Source organism: Oncorhynchus keta, chromosome 18 (genome assembly GCF_023373465.1).
Source record: "Oncorhynchus keta strain PuntledgeMale-10-30-2019 chromosome 18, Oket_V2, whole genome shotgun sequence".
Lineage (NCBI taxonomy): Eukaryota > Metazoa > Chordata > Actinopteri > Salmoniformes > Salmonidae > Oncorhynchus > Oncorhynchus keta.
Genome location: NC_068438.1, coordinates 35601392 through 35623848, shown reverse-complemented (window position 1 = coordinate 35623848; position 22457 = coordinate 35601392). Strand labels below are relative to the sequence as shown.

The following is a 22457-nucleotide window of genomic DNA, read 5'->3' as shown; positions in this document are numbered from 1 at the left end:
TAATCTGACGAGCACTCGTCACAGATCTGTATACTCTGACGAGCACTAGTCACAGGTCTGTATAATCTGACGAGCACTAGTCACAGGGCTGTATACTCTGACGAGCACTAGTCACAGGGCTGTATACTCTGACGAGCACTAGTCACAGGTCTGTATAATCTGACGAGCACTAGTCACAGGGCTGTATACTCTGACGAGCACTAGTCACAGGTCTGTATAATCTGACGAGCACTAGTCACAGGGCTGTATACTCTGACGAGCACTAGTCACAGGGCTGTATACTCTGACGAGCACTAGTCACAGGTCTGTATAATCTGACGAGCACTCGTCACAGGTCTGTATAATCTGACGAGCACTAGTCACAGGTCTGTATAATCTGACGAGCACTAGTCACAGGGCTGTATACTCTGACGAGCACTAGTCACAGGTCTGTATAATCTGACGAGCACTAGTCACAGGTCTGTATACTCTGATGATCACTAGTCACAGGTCTGTATAATCTGACGAGCACTAGTCACAGGGCTGTATACTCTGACGAGCACTAGTCACAGGTCTGTATAATCTGACGAGCACTATTCACAGGGCTGTATAATCTGACGAGCACTAGTCACAGGTCTGTATAATCTGACGAGCACTCGTCACGGAGCTGTATACTCTGATAGAGATGTCTCTCCCCTGACATACATACACAATAATCTGCTGCCCTCAGTAATGAGACAGCCCTCAGCTCGCCCCTCAAGCACTTGTCATGTCAATCATTATTTCCAGCACAATCCAGTCAATTTGAAATGGCAGTAATAATAGCCAAGACAGCTCTGAAGAACATTAAATACAGTAATAGAGCAATGAGCCAACTATAGACACTCTGCGGTTGACAGAGTGTGGCTTTAACCCAGAGAGACATACACAGAGACTCATCCATTTTGTAAATTGAGGTGTGGAGAACGAAAGGCATGTTAACATGTTATTTGAAATGCTCAGACATTCAGCCCTCCATGGAATGAGCTTGACACATGTGGTGTACATAATGTGTGTAAAACAGAAGCCTTTATTTCACTTACTGTAGGTGTACAGTACATTGTTTAACACATAATATGTGTCTGTCAGTCCCAGAGATTAATAGGTGCTGAAATACCAATATCTCTCTGTTAGACTCTCAGGTCTGGATGGATTAAAACAGTTGATGTTATCTTTCTGATGTCTAGACAGGTGACAAGGGAAGATCAGGTTGAACAGCCACCTCTACCTCTACTGCCTGAAGCAGAGTGGATGACAATGACTGGGGAACAGACAGACGTTGAAGAATGCACACTTTGGCCTGCAATAGCATTTCAAGTCCGTGTTCCCTGAGGGCATAGACACAGATGGACACACACACTCAGTCACACACTTGTGGACACGCACATGCATGCACGTGCACACGGACACACTCTGTTAAAATCACTGGCCTTGTCTTTTGTGGAGCAGGGCTGTCCATCTGAGCCAGCTGTGACTGTTTGTCAATCATTTACTGTTCTTCATGTAACACTGATCGAATGTATGTATCGTTCATCGTCTCCCCTCGCCCAACATCCCCCTTCTCCCACTGTCCCCTGGGTGTGAAAATATGCCTGAAGATATGAACATTGTACTTGTCACTGCTGAAGGGTTTCCTACGACACTTTGTCATTTTATGTTTAATATAAGTAGCAGTCAAACAGCTTGCACAATGGCTTCAGAGAATTATGTTGCCTGAACAGATTGTCCGAATTTGGAAAATTCTGCAACTATCTTATTAAGGGAAATGGGCTGATACTGATACAGTGCATACACACACAAACTTAACATTTTAACAAATCCCTTTTTTGCATAAGCAATCCCAATAAACTCTGAGTGGACACCTGCCTTTATGAATACCCTCTGAAAATTCAGGACAATTAAATTACCCTTCAAAAAAGATGATGATCAGTCAACCAGACCCTGGTGCAGGTGGAGGGCCAGCAGGGAGAGCACATCATGTCTGAGTCCCACTGAGGGACTGGCCACCAGCAGAGAGAGGCTGAGAGAGGCTGTCACCGGGGCTGACATGAGGAGACCAGTGGGCTGAGAGTGGCTGGCTGGCCTGGCTGCACACGGACCTCCTTTGACACTATAGCTCTTGACATGTGTACTGTATGTGGAGGGAAGGGAAGGAGTCTGTAGTGGCTTCCTTTCCTCTTTACCATAGCCACTGCCCAAGCCTGAAGCGGGGTTGTTTGGTACGCATACAGTCCACACTCAAGGTTTCCAAACGGCCAAACATTCCATGACATCCAGGGATATGGTGCAACAAAAATATTTATTCTTCTTATATCTAACAAATAAATGATTCTCCAATCAACTTAAAGCATAGATGACTTTATATGGAAAATACATATTATGACATGTCTGTATGGTCAAAAAACTATACCGCTCCCGCATCTAGCAAGGACTCCCTCTCCCGAAGGCCCAACTTCCTGCCTTTATCCTAACACACTTACCACAATACAATGAATAGGCAAGAGGGGGGGCCAAAAACTAACAACAAATGAATATATCTCAATCAGGTAAATATTAATCATAAAGGTACGTACCTAATATTTAATCATTTACATTAATATTTAATATATTTACACAAATATACATGGAGCTCCATATGTTCGGTCTTTTATACAAATATGTCCAAATCGGCTCTAACAGAGTCTGAATAAACACTTGGGTGGACAGACTAGTTTTACTGTCTACTGCAAAGCCAGAGCCAAATTCAGGACCATGGACAGCAACACTTTTCTATGCTGGAAGATGGACTAGATACACAAAACATTTCAAGCCTTGCTTTGTTTTAGCATGCCTGTTGTTTTAGCATGCCTGTTGTTTTGGCATGCCTGTTGTTTTAGCATGCCTGTTGTTTTGGCATGCCTGTTGTTTTGGCTTGCCTGTTGTTTTAGCATGCCTGTTGTTTTAGCATGCATGTTGTTTTAGCATGCCTGTTGTTTTAGCATGCCTGTTGTTTTAGCATGCCTGTTGTTTTAGCATGCCTGTTGTTTTAGCATGCATGTTGTTTTAGCATGCCTGTTGTTTTAGCATGCCTGTTGTTTTAGCATGCCTGTTGTTTTAGCATGCCTGTTGTTTTGGCATGCCTGTTGTTTTGGCATGCCTGTTGTTTTGTCATGCATGTTGTTTTAGCATGCCTGTTGTTTTAGCATGCATGTTGTTTTAGCATGCCTGTTGTTTTAGCACGCCTGTTGTTTTAGCACGCCTGTTGTTTTAGCATGCCTGTTGTTTTAGCATGCCTGTTGTTTTAGCACGCCTGTTGTTTTAGCATCCCTGTTGTTTTAGCATGCCTGTTGTTTTAGCATGCCTGTTGTTTTAGCATGCCTGTTGTTTTAGTATGCCTGTTGTTTTAGCATGCCTGTTGTTTTAGTATGCCTGTTGTTTTAGCATGCCTGTTGTTTTAGCATGCCTGTTGTTTTAGTATGCCTGTTGTTTTAGCATGCCTGTTGTTTTAGTATGCCTGTTGTTTTGGCATGCCTGTTGTTTTAACATCCCTGTTGTTTTGGCATGCATGTTGTTTTAGCATCCCGGTTGTTTTAGCATGCATGTTGTTTTAGCATCCCTGTTGTTTTGGCATGCATGTTGTTTTAGCATCCCTGTTGTTTTAGCATGCATGTTGTTTTAGCATCCCTGTTGTTTTAGCATCCCTGTTGTTTTGGCATGCATGTTGTTTTAGCATCCCTGTTGTTTTAGCATCCCTGTTGTTTTAGCATGCATGTTGTTTTAGCATCCCTGTTGTTTTAGCATGCCTGTTGTTTTAGCATCCCTGTTGTTTTGGCATGCATGTTGTTTTAGCATCCCTGTTGTTTTGGCATGCCTGTTGTTTTAGCATCCCTGTTGTTTTAGCATGCCAGTTGTTTTGGCATGCCTGTTGTTTTAGCATGCCAGTTGTTTTGGCATCCCGGTTGTTTTAGCATGCCTGTTGTTTTAGCATGCCTGTTGTTTTGGCATGCATGTTGTTTTATCATCCCTGTTGTTTTAGTATGCCTGTTGTTTTGGCATGCCTGTTGTTTTAGCATGCCTGTTGTTTTAGCATGCCTGTTGTTTTAGTATGCCGGTTGTTTTGGCATGCCTGTTGTTTTAGCATGCATGTTGTTTTAGCATCCCTGTTGTTTTAGCATGCCTGTTGTTTTGGCATGCATGTTGTTTTATCATCCCTGTTGTTTTAGTATGCCTGTTAATTTTGCATGCCTGTTGTTTTAGCATCCCTGTTGTTTTAGCATGCCTGTTGTTTTAGCATCCCGGTTGTTTTGGCATGCTTGTTGTTTTAGCATGCATGTTGTTTTATCATCCCTGTTGTTTTAGCATCCCTGTTGTTTTAGCATCCCTGTTGTTTTAGCATGCTTGTTGTTTTAGCATGCATGTTGTTTTATCATCCCTGTTGTTTTAGCATCCCTGTTGTTTTAGCATCCCTGTTGTTTTAGCATGCTTGTTGTTTTAGCATGCATGTTGTTTTATCATCCCTGTTGTTTTAGCATCCCTGTTGTTTTAGCATGCCAGTTGTTTTGGCATGCCTGTTGTTTTAGCATGCCTGTTGTTTTGGCATCCCTGTTGTTTTGGCATGCCTGTTGTTTTAGCATGCCTGTTGTTTTGGCATCCATGTTGTTTTATCATCCCTGTTGTTTTGGCATGCATGTTGTTTTATCATCCCTGTTGTTTTAGTATGCCTGTTAATTTTGCATGCCTGTTGTTTTAGCATCCCTGTTGTTTTAGCATGCCTGTTGTTTTGGCATGCCTGTTGTTTTAGCATGCCTGTTGTTTTGGCATCCCGGTTGTTTTAGCATGCCTGTTGTTTTGGCATGCATGTTGTTTTATCATCCCTGTTGTTTTAGTATGCCTGTTCATTTTGCATGCCTGTTGTTTTAGCATCCCTGTTGTTTTAGCATGCCTGTTGTTTTAGTATGCCTGTTAATTTTGCATGCCTGTTGTTTTAGCATCCCTGTTGTTTTAGCATGCCTGTTGTTTTAGTATGCCTGTTAATTTTGCATGCCTGTTGTTTTAGCATCCCTGTTGTTTTAGCATCCCTGTTGTTTTAGTATGCCTGTTAATTTTGCATGCCTGTTGTTTTAGCATCCCTGTTGTTTTAGTATGCCTGTTGTTTTAGCATCCCTGTTGTTTTAGCATGCATGTTGTTTTAGCATCCCTGTTGTTTTAGCATGCATGTTGTTTTAGCATGCCTGTTGTTTTAGCATGCCTGTTGTTTTAGCATGCCTGTTGTTTTAGCATGCATGTTGTTTTAGCATCCCTGTTGTTTTGGCATGCATGTTGTTTTAGCATCCCTGTTGTTTTAGCATGCCTGTTGTTTTAGCATGCATGTTGTTTTAGCATGCCTGTTGTTTTAGCATGCCTGTTGTTTTAGCATGCATGTTGTTTTAGCATCCCTGTTGTTTTGGCATGCATGTTGTTTTAGCATCCCTGTTGTTTTAGCATGCTTGTTGTTTTGGCATGCCTGTTGTTTTAGCATGCATGTTGTTTTAGCATGCCTGTTGTTTTAGCATGCCTGTTGTTTTAGTATGCCTGTTGTTTTAGTATGCCTGTTGTTTTGGCATGCCTGTTGTTTTAGCATGCCTGTTGTTTTAGCATGCCTGTTGTTTTAGCATGCTTGTTGTTTTGGCATGCCAGTTGTTTTGGCATTCCTGTTGTTTTAGCATGCCTGTTGTTTTAGCATGCCTGTTGTTTAGCATGCCTGTTGTTTTAGCATGCCTGTTGTTTTAGCATTGCTGTTGTTTTAGCATGCCTGTTGTTTTAGCATGCCTGTTGTTTTAGCATGCCTGTTAATTTTGCATGCCTGTTGTTTTAGTATGCCTGTTGTTTTAGCATGCCTGTTGTTTTAGCATGCCTGTTGTTCTAGCATGCCTTTTTTAGCGTGCCTGTTATACTAACTGTACTGGTACAGTAAACTATGTATCTTTTATATTTGTGTGCTTCAAGCGTTCCTTGAGATTACAAAACCATCAGGGCTGTCTTGATGAGCTGCATCGTTAACATGGAAATAACGATATCTGGGAAATTCCACAATAACAGAATGATTGGTATTTTCTTGACATGCCCTTTAAAGTGAAAAATCTGATTTTTCTTTTTCCGTGGAATTGCCCATCTGCTATTTGAACCTTTTTAAAGACTCCTCTCTACGCCTCCACTCTGCCACAATGGATCAACGAAGCACAGAAAAATCTGTCATAACATGTTATTCTAAAAGGAATAGGAGCACCGCTGTATTCACAGTCAGTGTGGAATAGTCGTGATATGTTATTCTTAAAGGAATAGAAGCACCTCTCAGTTCACAGTCAGTGTGGAATAGTCGTGATATGTTATTCTTAAAGGAATAGGAGCACCTCTTTAATCACAGTCAGTGTGGAATAGTCGTGATATGTTATTCTTAAAGGAATAGGAGCACCTCTTTAATCACAGTCAGTGTGGAATAGTCGTGATATGTTATTCTTAAAGGAATAGGAGCACCGCTGTATTCACAGTCAGTGTGGAATAGTCGTGATATGTTATTCTTAAAGGAATAGGAGCACCTCTTTAATCACAGTCAGTGTGGAATAGTCGTGATATGTTATTCTTAAAGGAATAGGAGCACCTCTTTAATCACAGTCAGTGTGGAATAGTCATGATATGTTATTCATAAAGGAATAGGAGCACCGCTGTATTCACAGTCAGTGTGGAATAGTCGTGATATGTTATTCTTAAAGGAATAGGAGCACCTCTTTAATCACAGTCAGTGTGGAATAGTCGTGATATGTTATTCTTAAAGGAATAGGAGCACCTCTTTAATCACAGTCAGTGTGGAATAGTCATGATATGTTATTCTTAAAGGAATAGGAGCACCGCTGTATTCACAGTCAGTGTGGAATAGTCGTGATATGTTATTCTTAAAGGAATAGGAGCACCTCTTTAATCACAGTCAGTGTGGAATAGTCATGATATGTTATTCTTAAAGGAATAGGAGCACCGCTGTATTCACAGTCAGTGTGGAATAGTCGTGATATGTTATTCTTAAAGGAATAGGAGCACCTCTTTAATCACAGTCAGTGTGGAATAGTCATGATATGTTATTCTTAAAGGAATAGGAGCACCTCTTTAATCACAGTCAGTGTGGAATAGTCATGATATGTTATTCTTAAAGGAATAGGAGCACCTCTTTAATCACAGTCAGTGTGGAACAGTCATGATATGTTATTCTTAAAGGAATAGGAGCACCTCTTTATTCACAGTCAGTGTGGAACAGTCATGATATGTTATTCTTAAAGGAATAGGAGCACCTCTTTAATCACAGTCAGTGTGGAACAGTCATGATATGTTATTCTTAAAGGAATAGGAGCACCTCTTTAATCACAGTCAGTGTGGAACAGTCATGATATGTTATTCTTAAAGGAATAGGAGCACCTCTTTAATCACAGTCAGTGTGGAACAGTCTTGATATGTTATTCTTAAAGGAATAGAAGCACCTCTCAGTTCACAGTCAGTGTGGAACAGTCATGATATGTTATTCTTAAAGGAATAGGAGCACCTCTTTAACTTAATCACAGTCAGTGTGGAATAATCATGATATGTTATTCATAAAGGAATAGGAGCACCTCTTTAATCACAGTCAGTGTGGAACAGTCATGATATGTTATTCTTAAAGGAATAGAAGCACCTCTCAGTTCACAGTCAGTGTGGAACAGTCATGATATGTTATTCTTAAAGGAATAGGAGCACCTCTTTAATCACAGTCAGTGTGGAACAGTCATGATATGTTATTCATAAAGGAATAGGAGCACCTCTTTAATCACAGTCAGTGTGGAACAGTCATGATATGTTATTCATAAAGGAATAGGAGCACCTCTTTAATCACAGTCAGTGTGGAACAGTCTTGATATGTTATTCATAAAGGAATAGGAGCACCTCTTTAATCACAGTCAGTGTGGAACAGTCATGATATGTTATTCATAAAGGAATAGGAGCACCTCTTTAATCACAGTCAGTGTGGAACAGTCATGATATGTTATTCTTAAAGGAATAGGAGCACCTCTTTAATCACAGTCAGTGTGGAACAGTCATGATATGTTATTCTTAAAGGAATAGGAGCACCTCTCAGTTCACAGTCAGTGTGGAACAGTCTTGATATGTTATTCATAAAGGAATAGGAGCACCTCTTTATTCACAGTCAGTGTGGAACAGTCATGATATGTTATTCATAAAGGAATAGGAGCACCTCTTTAATCACAGTCAGTGTGGAACAGTCATGATATGTTATTCTTAAAGGAATAGGAGCACCTCTTTAATCACAGTCAGTGTGGAACAGTCATGATATGTTATTCTTAAAGGAATAGGAGCACCTCTCAGTTCACAGTCAGTGTGGAACAGTCTTGATATGTTATTCATAAAGGAATAGGAGCACCTCTTTATTCACAGTCAGTGTGGAACAGTCATGATATGTTATTCATAAAGGAATAGGAGCACCTCTTTATTCACAGTCAGTGTGGAACAGTCATGATATGTTATTCATAAAGGAATAGGAGCACCTCTTTATTCACAGTCAGTGTGGAACAGTCATGATATGTTATTCATAAAGGAATAGGAGCACCTCTTTAATCACAGTCAGTGTGGAACAGTCATGATATGTTATTCTTAAAGGAATAGGAGCACCTCTCAGTTCACAGTCAGTGTGGAACAGTCTTGATATGTTATTCATAAAGGAATAGGAGCACCTCTTTATTCACAGTCAGTGTGGAACAGTCATGATATGTTATTCATAAAGGAATAGGAGCACCTCTTTAATCACAGTCAGTGTGGAACAGTCATGATATGTTATTCTTAAAGGAATAGGAGCACCTCTTTAATCACAGTCAGTGTGGAACAGTCATGATATGTTATTCTTAAAGGAATAGGAGCACCTCTTTATTCACAGTCAGTGTGGAACAGTCATGATATGTTATTCTTAAAGGAATAGGAGCACCTCTTTAATCACAGTCAGTGTGGAACAGTCATAATATGTTATTCTTAAAGGAATAGGAGCACCTCTTTAATCACAGTCAGTGTGGAACAGTCTTGATATGTTATTCTTGAAGGAATAGAAGCACCTCTCAGTTCACAGTCAGTGTAGAACAGTCTTGATATGTTATTCTTACGGTACTATTGCCTCAACTGAGTTGAGTGTCAGTTAATCTTGTTTTTCAACCAAATTTTACATCCTCAAATTGATAATCTGTTTAGTTAATCTTGTTTTTCAACCACAATTTATACCTTCAAATTGATAATCTGTTTAGCAAATCTTGTTCTTCAACCAAATGTTATACACTCAAATTGATCATCTTATCAGGATAAGGTAAGACCCAGATGCAGACCGTGTTGAAGTAGAAATGTTTATTACAGCAACAGGGGCTAAGGTACAGGACGGCAGGCTCAGGGTCAGGTCATGCAGAGGTCGGTAATCCAGAGACAGGGCTAAGGTACAGGACGGCAGGCTCAGGGTCAGGTCATGCAGAGGTCGGTAATCCAGAGACAGGGCTAAGGTACAGGACGTCAGGGTCAGGTCATGCAGAGGTCGGTAATCCAGAGACAGGGCTAAAGTACAGGACAGCAGGTATGCTCAGGGTCAGGTCAGGCAGAGTGGTCAGGCGGGCGGGCTCAGGGTCAGGACAGGCAGGGGTCAAAACCAGGAGGACGAGAAAAGAGAGACTGGGGGAAAGCAGGAGCTGATACAAAAACACTGGTTGACTTGACAAACAAGACAAACTGGTACAGACTGACAGAAAACACAGGTATAAGTACCCAGGGGATAATGGGGAAGATGGGCAACACCTGGGGGGGGGGGAGAGACAAGCACAAGGACAGGTGAAACAGATCAGGACATGACACATCTGTTTAGTTCATTTTGTTCTTCAACCAAATGTTATACCCTCAAGTTGATAATCCGTTTATGTTAGAAGTGGTCGTCGACAGGTGGTGGTCAACTATAATTCAGGGGATAAATAAATGATTAATGCTGCATTGTACATATTTCATAAAACAAGTTGTAATCAATTATGAACGAGTCGAGGTACCGACAGCGGTCCATGTTGAGTTATACAAAGTCAAGTACCCCCTTTAAAACAATATATCAATTCCTGCATTTCTACTTCAAAGGGCTGAGAGAGCAAAGCAGCTTGCTGAGCCTCCAATGACTGTGGCACTGAAGTCAGCACATGAAAGAGATTCCACAAAACCCTGCTTCTAATTTGGGATCCTTTCCAAATAAAATCAAACCTTGCTGTTGGTTTATAGAGCAGCATTTTTCTATTTGAACAATGTAAGATCTGTATATGTCCAAGCGAGTCAGACAAGACCATCTGGACAATAAATTAAGTCTAGCGTGTAAATATAATGTCACCTTTCCCATTAACAGAGTATCCCATCACAGATTAAAGACTCATCACATTTTGGAGGGGAGGACAGGAAGACAGATTAGGCCTCATAAAAAAGAGGTTGTTAGAAGCTGAAGGGTTTATGAGCTAATTGAAATCAGTTTGCTTGATATGACTTCATGAATTGGTGATGTGGTAATGAGATGTTTCTCATGAGAGGTTTTTCCTTACAAGGTAATGAGAGGATGTTTCTCTTTACACGGTAATGAGAGGAGGTTTTTCTTTAAAAGTTAATGAGAGGATGTTTCTCTTTACAAGGTAATGAGAGGATGTTTCTCTGTACACGGTAATGAGAGGATGTTTCTCTTTACAAGGTAATGAGAGGATGTTTCTCTTTACAAGGTAATGAGAGGATGTTTCTCTTTACAAGGAAATGAGAGGATGTTTCTCTTTACACGGTAATGAGAGGATGTTAATTAATCTTAGTGGTTGTACAGTCGTCTCAAATAAAACTGTGAAGGACCTCGGCAATACTCTGGACCCTGATCTCTCTTTTGAAGAACATATCAAGACCATTTCAAGGACAGCTTTTTTCCATCTACGTAACATTGCAAAAATCAGAAACTTTCTGTCCAAAAATGATGCAGAAAAATTAATCCATGCTTTTGTTACTTCTAGGTTAGACTACTGCAATGCTCTACTTTCCGGCTACCCGGATAAAGCACTAAATAAACTTCAGTTAGTGCTAAATACGGCTGCTAGAATCCTGACGAGAACCCAAAAATGTGATCATATTACTCCAGTGCTAGCCTCTCTACACTGGCTTCCTGTCAAAGCAAGGGCTGATTTCAAGGTTTTACTGCTAACCTACAAAGCATTACATGGGCTTGCTCCTACCTATCTCTCTGATTTGGTCCTGCCGTACATACCTACACGTACGCTACGGTCACAAGACGCAGGCCTCCTAATTGTCCCTAGAATTTCTAAGCAAACAGCTGGAGGCACGGCTTTCTCCTATAGAGCTCAATTTTTATGGAACGGTCTGCCTACCCATGTGAGAGACGCAAACTCGGTCTCAACCTTTACTGAAGACTCATCTCTTCAGTGGGTCATATGATTGAGTGTAGTCTGGCCCAGGAGTGGGAAGGTGAACGGAAAGGCTCTGGAGCAACGAACCGCCCTTGCTGTCTCTGCCTGGCCGGTTCCCCTCTTTCCACTGGGATTCTCTGCCTCTAACCCTATTACAGGGGCTGGCTCACTGGCTTACTGGGGCCCTCTCATACCGTCCCTGGAAGGGGTGCGTCACCTGAGTGGTTTGATTCACTGATGTGGTCATCCTGTCTGGGTTGGCGCCCCCCCCTTGGGTTGTGCCATGGCGGAGATCTTTGTGGGCTATACTCGGCCTTGTCTCAGGATGGTAAGTTGGTGGTTGAAGATATCCCTCTAGTGGTGTGGGGGCTGTGCTTTGGCAAAGTGGGTGGGGTTATATCCTTCCTGTTTGGCCCTGTCCGGGGGTGTCCTCGGATGGGACCACAGTGTCTCCTGACCCCTCCTGTCTCAGCCTCCAGTATTTATGCTGTAGTAGTTTATGTGTCGGGGGGCTAGGGTCAGTTTGGTATATCTGGAGTACTTCTCCTGTCCTATTCGGTGTCCTGTGTGAATCTAAGTGTGCGTTCTCTAATTCTCTCCTTCTCTCTTTCTTTCTCTCTCTCTGAGGACCTGAGCCCTAGGACCATGCCCCAGGACTACCTGACATGATGACTCCTTGCTGTCCCCAGTCCACCTGGCCGTGCTGCTACTCCAGTTTCAACTGTTCTGCCTTATTATTATTTGACCATGCTGGTCATTTATGAACATTTGAACATCTTGGCCATGTTCTGTTATAATCTCCACCCGGCACAGCCAGAAGAGGACTGGCCACCCCACATATGCTCTCTCTAATTTTCACTTTCTTTCTCTCTCTCGGAGGACCTGAGCCCTAGGACCATGTCCCAGGACTACCTGACATGATGACTCCTTGCTGTCCCCAGTCCACCTGACCGTGCTGCTGCTCCATTTTCAACTGTTATGCCTTATTATTATTCGACCATGCTGGTCATTTATGAACATTTGAACATATTGGCCATGTTCTGTTATAATCTCCACCCGGCACAGCCAGAAGAGGACTGGCCACCCCACATAGCCTGGTTCCTCTCTAGGTTTCTTCCTAGGTTTTGGCCTTTCTAGGGAGTTTTTCCTAGCCACCATGCTTCTACACCTGCATTGCTTGCTGTTTGGGGTTTTAGGCTGGGTTTCTGTACAGCACTTTGAGATATCAGCTGATGTACGAAGGGCTATATAAAATACATTTGATTTGATGTTTCTCTTTACAAGGTAATGAGAGGATGTTTCTCTTTACACGGTAATGAGATGATGTTTCTCTTTACAAAGTTAATTTAGCTCCTCTACAACTATGTGGCATCATTAAGTTGGAGATCAGGGCGCTGATCATTAATGGAATGAGACTCATTAAAGTGAAGAGAGGACTTTTCTCAGTCCCTTCTCCTCATCGAACACACACACACACACACACACACACACACACACACACACACACACACACACACACACACACACACACACACACACACACACACACACACACACACACACACACACACACACACACACACACACACACACACACACACACCTTCCACTGCATGACCGATGCAGCATGGAGGAATGACATCCCTTTATCAAAGCAACAATGGCAACATAATGCATCCTTGACTCCCAACCTCCCCAATTACCTTTACTGGTCTTATTCTCTCTATGCTATCTCCCCCTATGCATCCATATGCCCCTTACCCCTCCATCCAGAACACTCCATCCTTCACCCCTCCATCCAGAACACCCCATCCTTCACCCTTTCATCCAGAACACTCCATCCTTCACCCCTCTTCCAGAACCCTCCATCCTTCACCCATCCCTCCAGATCACTCCATCCTTCACCCCTCCTCCAGAACACTCCATCCTTCACCCCTCCCCCAGAACACCCCATTCTTCACCCCTCCACCCAGAACACTCCATCCTTCACCCCTCCCTCCAGAACACCCCATCCTTCACCCCTCCACCCAGAACACCCCATCTGTCACCCATCCCTCCAGATCACGCCATCCTTCACCCTTTCATCCAGAACAGTCCATCCTTCACCCCTCTTCCAGAACCCTCCATCCTTCACCCATCCCTCCAGATCACTCCATCCTTCACCCCTCCTCCAGAACACTCCATCCTTCACCCCTCCACCCAGAACACCCCATCCCTTCACACCTCCATCCAGAACACCCCATCCTTCACCCCTCCAACCTTCACCCCTCCATCCTACACCCCTCCACCCTTCACCCCTCCACCCTACAGTCCTCCATCCTTCACCCCTACACCCCTCCACCCTACACCCCTCCCTCCAAAAATGACCCGTTCTTCTCCTCTCCGCTTCCCTTGCAAGCATCTCCAGACCTCGAGTGTCAATGATTTAAACGGATTGCTCATCCAGCCAGTTAACCTTCCCATCCCATAAAAAGTGTAATTGGTTTGCTATAGAAAGCAGCCTTTTACATGCTGGGGATCATCCCAGGGCTTGATTAATGCTTCTCTAATCAATGAGTGTCTGGTAGACCCGCCTCTTCAGTCATCCCGTAAAGGGGAACAGCTGGCCTTTCCAAAGTTCACCGTGAGGGGGAGGGGGGGGATCAAGCAGGGGGTCAGTCAAACCACTTATACACATGAACAAAACCCCTGTGCTATTTTCAAGGAGTGACAAAAATGTGTGAAAGGATCAAAGGCCTAACACTGTAAAGAACGGGTGTTTGTATGTGTTTCCATGGATGTGTGTGTGAGGTGTGACCATATGTGACAGACAAAGAGACAGGCAGAAAAATAGGCATCTGAATTGAAACTAACTCACACACATACACTAAATGTAATCGCATTATTAGAGAGGTGTTTCATGTGGTGACATCACAGAGAAAGACTTCTAGATGTATTGCTATTGTAATTTCCTCTTCAAGTAGAAGGGGTTATCATTCTCACAGCTAAAGGTGCTGAGTGTGTTGTGTTGTGTTCAGGACAGATTTGAATAAGACTGGGAACCGGCCCACAGCCTGCTGAGATGTATGAATATCAATGTCAACACCAACTGAGCTGGGTGACAGATTGGGAAATATCAATTCATCATGACTTCAGAATGTGACCTGGACACTATACACAACGGCTCTCCTACACTTTGCTTTGTTGACTGACGCAATATATTTTGCATGAATGTAATCTCTGCTCAAAGATAGGTCTGGTGAGGACCGAGAACGGCATCTGCTCAAAAAACTATAATCAATGTACGATACCTCCAACAATCACCAACAGAGCACTGGGTAAAAGAGATTTCACTTTTGGCCTGCCAAAATAATAAATAATGAATACCCTTCTTGCTGTATACATTAGCATTCAAAGTGGAAATCTAATAAGATGAATCTATAGTGCCACATGTCACAAAGAGTGAAGAGCTTCATGTGGTCCACCAGTAAGAGTTCTGTGGACATCATTAACATCTCTCTGTGGAGCTGCATTCTAACTTCTCTGAGTCTAGACGGTGTTACTGAATGTAAAGCTGAGATGCTACATCAATCTGAGAGATGTGTTGTTCCACCCACTAATGACCTCCGACTAGAGATATGATATATGCAGACAGTGATGAATGATCTTACTAGACATTAATTACAGACGCTTTGCAACTACCAGTCTTCCACCCTTCCTCTCCTCTCTCTCTCTCCCTCCATCTTTCTCAACTTTGTTCAGGGTGTCATGCCTGGTAGGCCAGTGAACTTGTAAACAACAGGCTCCATCTGTCTCCGTCACATTTAATAACAGCTCAATGTTTACTCTGCTTTATTTAGAAGAATAGGAGAGTTGGCAGCAGGTCTGTGTTGGAGTAGGCAGAGGGAACACAGCCACAACACTCCATGAGTTAGGATGCACACACATGCATCTCTTACACACGCTCACTACAACAACACTGCAGTCAAAGAGGGGGGAAATGGGTGAGGGGTGGAAAGGGGGACAAGCAGGGGGAGAGAGAGAGGGCAGCATTGAAATATTCAGACTAAGCCTTTCTTTGAGGTCAGTGGTTTGGACCTCTACACAGACACGCACACACACAGTCTTGTATAGCTACCCTTGTGGGGACACAATTCAGTCCCGTCCAATTTCCTCTTACCCCTAATCCTAAACCTGACCCTGACCCTAACCGTAACCCTAACCCTCATCCAATAACCGAACCTTAACCCTAACCCTAGAACTAAGCCTAGCTCCTAACCCTACACTTAATTCTAACCCTAACACTAAATCTAACCTTAACACTAAATCTAACCCTAACCCTAACACTAAATCTAACCCTGACACTAAATCGAGCCCTAACACTAAATCGAACCCTTAACACTAAATCTAACCTTTTTGGGATAAGGGGCAGCATTTTCACTTTTGGATGAATAGCGTACCCAAAGTGAACTGCCTCCTACTCTGTCCCAGATGCTAATATGTGCATATTATTATTAGTATTGGATAGAAAACACTGTGAAGTTTCTAAAACTGTTTGAATGATGTCTGTGAGTATAACAGAACTCATATAGCAGGCGAAAACCTGAGAAAAAATCAATCAGGAAGTGGGACATCTGAGGTTTGTAGTTTTTCAAAGCTTGCCCTACTGAGTACTCATTGAGATATGGATGAGGTTGCACTTCCTAGGGCTTCCACTAGATGTCAACCGTCTTTTGAAACTTGAATGAGGATTCTACTATAAAGGAGGGGCTCATGAGACCTGTTTGAGACAGTGGTCTGGCAGAGTGCCTCCGTCTCATGACGAGCGCTCCCGACAGAGTTACCTCGCGTTCCAGTGCTTTTTCTGAAGACAAAGAAATTCTCCGGTTGGAACATTATTGATGTTTTATATTAAAAACATCCTAACGATTGATTCCATACATCGTTTGAAATGTTTCTAAAGGACTGTAACGGAACTTTTTGTCTGGATGAAATGCTCGTGCCTCATGAAGATGGATTACTGGGCTGAACACGCTAACAACAAGTGGCTATTTGGACATAAATGATGGAACTTTATGGAACAAATCAGTCATTTATTGTCAAACTGGGATTCCTGGGAGTACCTTCTGATGAAGATCATCAAAGGTAAGTGAATATTTATGGTGTTGTTCTAACTTTGTTGATTACAAAATGGTGGCTATTCCTCTGGCTGTTTTGGGTTCTGAGCGCCGTTCTCAGATTATGCTTTTTCCGTAAAAAAAAGCATAATTTTTAAAAATCTGACACAGCTGTTGCATTACCTTCATATGGCTGCAGGGGCAGTATTGAGTAGCTTGGATGAAAAGTTGCCCATTGTAAACGGCCAGCTCCTCAGTCTCACTTGCTAATATATGCATATTATTATTAGTGTTGGATAGGAAACACTCTAAAGTTTCCAAAACTGTCAAAATATTGTCAGTGAGTTTAACAGAACTGATATTACATGCGAAACCCTGAGGAAAATCAAACCAGGAGGTGGCTTCTATTTTGAAAACTCCATGTTCCATAGCCTCCCTTTGCTGGATTTAAAGGGATATGAACCAGATTCCTTTTCCTATCGCTTCCTCAAGGTGTCAACAGTCTTCAGACATAGTTTCAGGCTTTTATTTAGAAATATTAGCCAGAATGATAACATCGCGTCAAGTGGTCACATGAGGTTTACTCGCGCAACAGAGTTTGGACAGCCATTGCTTTTCCCTCTCCAACTGTGAAAGACATTTGCGGTTGATATATTATCGATTATATACAGTGGGGAGAACAAGTTTTTGATACACTGCCGATTTTGCAGGTTTTCCTACTTACAAAGCATGTAGAGGTCTTTAATTTATATCATAGGTACACCTCAAATGTGAGAGACGGAATCTAAAACAAAAATCCAAAAAATGACATTTTATGATTTTTAAGTAATTAATTTGCATTTTATTGCATCACATAAGTATTTGATACATCAGAAAAGCAGAACTAAATATTTTTGGTACAACCTTTGTTTGCAATTACAGAGATCATAAGTTTCCTGTAGTTCTTGACCAGGTTTGCACACATTGCAGCAGAAATTTTGGCCCACTCCTCCATACAGACCTTCTCCAGATCCTTCAGGCAATACGGACTTTCAGCTCCCTCCAAATATTTTCTATTGGGTTCAGGTCTGGAGACTTACTAGGCCACTCCAGGACCTTGAGATGCTTTTTACTGAGCTACTCCTTAGTTGCCCTGGCTGTGTGTTTCGGGTCGTTGTCATGCTGGAAGACCCAGCCACGACCCATCTTCAATGCTCTTACTGAGGGAAGGAGGTTGTTGGCCAAGATCTCACGAAATACATGGCCCCAACCATCCTCCCCTCAATACGGTGCAGTCTTCCTGTCCCCTTTGCAGAAAAGCATCCCCAAAGAATGGTGATTCCACCTCCATGCTTCACGGTTGGGATGGTGTTCTTGGGGTTGTACTCATACTTCTTCTTCCTCCAAACACGGCGAGTGGAGTTTAGACCAAAAAGCTCTATTTTTGTCTCATCAGACCACATGACCTTCTCCCATTCCTCCTCTGGATCATCCAAATGGTCATTGGCAAACTTCAGACGGGCCTGGACATGCGCTGGCTTGCGTGTGCTGCAGGATTTTAATCCATGACGGCGTACTGCGTTACTAATGGTTTTCTTTGAGACTGTGGGCTCAGCTCTCTTCAGGTCATTGACCAGGTCCTGCCGTGTAATTCTGGGCTGGTCCCTCACTTTCCTCATGATCATTGATGCCCCACGAGGTGAGATCTTGCATGGAGCCCCAGACCGAGGATGATTGACCGTCATCTGGAACTTCTTCCATTTTCTAATAATTGCGCCAACAGTTGTTGCCTTCTCACCAAGCTGCTTGCCTATTGTCCTGTAGCCCATCCCAGCCTTGTGCAGGTCTATAATTTTATTCCTGACGTCCTTACACAGGAGGGCTTCTTAAAGAAAAACTAACAGGTCTGTGAGAGCCGGAATTCTTACTGGTTGGTAGGTGATCAAATACTTATGTCATGCAATAAAATGCAAATTAATTACTTAAAAATCATACAATGTGATTTTCTGGATTTTTGTTTTAGATTCCGTTTCTCACAGTTGAAGTGTACCTATAATAAAACATTACAGCCCTCTACATGCTTTGTAAGTAGGAAAACCTGCAAAATCGGCAGTGTCTCAAATACTTGTTCTCCCCACTGTATTTTAAAAACAGGATTGATTATAAAAAACGTTTGACATGTTTCTGTGGACATTATGGAAACTATTTGAAATGTTCATCTGCGTTGTCGTGACCTCTCTTTCCTGTGGATTTCTGAACATAACGCGGTATTTTGGATATAACAATAATCTTTATGGAACAAAAGGAACATTTGTTGTGTAACTGGGAGTCTCGTGAGTGAAAATATCTGAAGATCATCAAAGGTAAACGATTAATTTGATTGCTTTTCTGATTTTCGTGACCAAGCTTCCTGATACTAAGTGTTCTTAATGTTTTGTCGTACTATCGATAAACTTATAGAAACACTTTGGATTGTTATGCTGTAAAACATAATTTCAAAATCTGTCACGACAGGTGGATTAACAAAATGATAAGCTGTGTTTTCCTATATTGCACTTGTAATTTCATGAATATAAATATTTTGTAGTAATATTTATTGAATGTAGTGTTATAATATTCAGCGGTTGTTGATGACACTTATCCCGATAGGGGGATTGCAGCCATAACAAGTCTATCTTTAATTCTGTGAATAACACTAGTATCTTTTATTATTAGTGTTTCTAGAAAATCACCGGATGTTTTGGAATCAAAGCAATACTGCACGTAATGCGAGATTTTTGGATATAAATATGCACATTATCGAACAGAACATACATGTATTGTGTAACATGATGTTCTATGAGTGTCACCTGATGATCATCAAAGGTGTCACGCCTTGGTCATAGTGTTTTGTGTTTTGGTATATATTTGGTCAGGCCAGGGTGTGACATGGGTTTATTTTGTGGTATTTCGTATTGGGGTTTTGTAGTTATTGGGATTGCGGCTGAGTAGGGGTGTTGCATAGGTTTGGCTGCCTGAGGCGGTTCTCAATCAGAGTCAGGTGATTCTCGTTGTCTCTGATTGGGAACCGTATTTAGGTAGCCGGGGTTTCACTGTGTATTTTGTGGGTGATTGTTCCTGTCTCTGTGTAGTGTTCACCAGATAGGCTGTAATTAGGTTTTACGTTCCGTTTGTTGTTTTGTATTTGTATAGTTATTTCATGTATCGCTTTTTCCATTAAAGACATGAGTAACCACCACGCTGCATTTCGGTCCGACTCTCTTTCGACAAACGTAGAACGCCGTTACAAAAGGTTAGTGATTAATTTTATCTATATTTCTATCTTTGGCTGGAAAAATGGCTGTGTGTTTTATCGACTTGGCAGTGAGCTAACATAATCATATGTTGTGCTTTAGCTGTAAAGCATTTTTGAAATCGGACACGGTGGGTAGATTAACAAGATGTTTATCTTTCATTTGCTGTATTGGACTTGTTAATGTGTGAAAGTGACATATTTCCAAAAAAATATTTTCAAATTTCCTGCGTTGCCTTTTCAGCAGAATGTTGTCGAGGTGTTCCACTAACCTTAACACTAATTCTAACCCTAACACGAAATCTAACCTTATGTAACGTGTGCGCTGGGAGTCAGGAAGCGAGTTCAGGAAGTGCATAATTTAATGAACAAAACAAGAAACACGAACAACGCACAGACAGGAAACTGAAACCGAAACAATGACACCTGGGGAAGGAATCAAAGGGAGTGACATACAGTGGGGCAAAAAAGTATTTAGTCAGCCAACAATTGTGCAAGTTCTCCCACTTAAAAAGATGAGAGAGGCCTGTCATTTTCATCATAGGTACACTTCAACTATGACAGACAAAATGAGAAAAAAAATCCAGAAAATCACATTGTAGGATTTTTAATGAATTTATTTGCAAATTATGGTGGAAAATAAGTATTTGGTCACCTACAGACCTGTAACTTCTTCTTTAAGAGGCTCCTTTGTCCTCCACTCGTTACCTGTATTAATGGCACCTGTTTGAACTTGTTATCAGTATAAAAGACACCTGTCCACAACCTCAAACAGTCACACTCCAAACTCCACTATGGCCAAGACCAAAGAGCTGTCAAAGGACACCAGAAACAAAATTGTAGACCTGCACCAGGCTTGGAAGACTGAATCTGCGATATGTAAGCAGCTTGGTTTAAAGAAATCAACTGTGGGAGCAATTATTAGGAAATGGAAGACATACAAGACCACTGATAATCTCCCTCGATCTGGGGCTCCACGCAAGATCTCCCCCCGTGGGGTCAAAATGATCACAAGAACGGTGAGCAAAAATCCCAGAACCACACGGGGGGACCTAGTGAATGACCTGCAGAGAGCTGGGACCAAAGTAACAAAGACTACCATCAGTAACACACTACGCCGCCAGGGACTCAAATCCTGCAGTGCCAGACGTGTCCCCCTGCTTAAGCCAGTACATGTCCAGGCCCGTCTGAATTTTGCTAGAGAGCATTTGGATGATCCAGAAGAAGATTGGGAGAATGTCATATGGTCAGATGAAATCATAATATAACTTTTTGGTAAAAACTCAACTCGTCGTGTTTGGAGGACAAAGAATGTTGAGTTGCATCCAAAGAACACCATACCTACTGTGAAGCATGGGGGTGGAAACATCATGCTTTAGGGCTGTTTTTCTGCAAAGGGACTAGGACGACTGATCCGTGTAAAGGAAAGAATGAATGGGGCCATGTGTCGTGAGATTTTGAGTGAAAACCTCCTTCCATCAGCAAGGGCATTGAAGAGGAAATGTGGCTGGGTCTTTCAGCATGACAATGATCCCAACACACCGCCCGGGCAACAAAGGAGTGGCTTCGTAAGAAGCTTTTCAACGTCCTGGAGTGGCCTAGCCAGTCTCCAGATCTCAACCCCATAGAAAATCTTTGGAGGGAGTTGAAAGTCCGTGTTGCACAGCAACAGCACCAAAACATCACTGCTCTAGAGTAGATCTGCATGGAGGAATGGGCCAAAATACCAGCAACAGTGTGTGAAAACCTTGTGAAGACTTACAGAAAACGTTTGACCTGTCATTGCCAACAAAGGGTATATTAGTATTAGTATTAGTTTATTGAGATAAACTTTTGTTATTGACCAAATACTTATTTTCCACCATAATTTGCAAATAAATTCATTAAAAATCCTACAATGTGATTTTCTGGATTTCTTTTTCTCATTTTGTCTGTCATAGTTGAAGTGTGCCTATGATGACAGGCCTCTCATCTTTTTAAGTGGGAGAACTTGCACAATTGGTGGCTTTTTTTGGCCCACTTTTTTTGCCCCACTGTATATATTTTTTTTTTATAACATCTGAGTTGTTGACCAATAGTATTACTCTTGAGTAATACTACCAATCAGATATCAGGCCTACTGGACGGAAAGACAACAACACCTCTGCTTCAAAGAGGTGTGACAGAATGGGAGCTGTCAAGAACAACACAGAAGGCTGAATTCCTGAGAAGAACCTTTTCCATACAGTTGATAAGAGTAACTTAGGGGGCTGGGCTGCCCTACACACACACACACACACACACACATTAGTGATGGCAGAGGGCTGGCGAGTGAGGCCCTCACTGTGATGTTTCATTTTGAATGCTGCTGAGCCAATGGGTTGTGGAATGTCATCCTGTGACCTGTCCTTCCCTCTTCTTATACTAATCCTCATTGACATTTCCCTCAACTGCACACCGGTCCTGAACATCAAGAGAGACCAGAAAACCATCCAACATGAACGACTAAAAAAGCCTAACATGATGCAATAGCCAAACTACAATCACTGCCAGCAGATACTACTCATGTGGCATACGTATTATCACAAAATCTGGCTACAAATCAGGATCTCTGTTTCCCTCATCAACAGCAAATACAAG

The 22457-nt window shown here is 42.2% G+C and overlaps 1 protein-coding gene across 1 annotated transcript in view; it reads right to left on the bottom strand.

The window, feature by feature from the left end:
- Nucleotides 1-22457, bottom strand: part of LOC127909032 (uncharacterized protein DDB_G0271670-like) — a gene marked incomplete at its 3' end in the record, with an annotated part of 109121 nt that overhangs the window by 84046 nt on the left and 2618 nt on the right. The window lies entirely within an intron of this gene.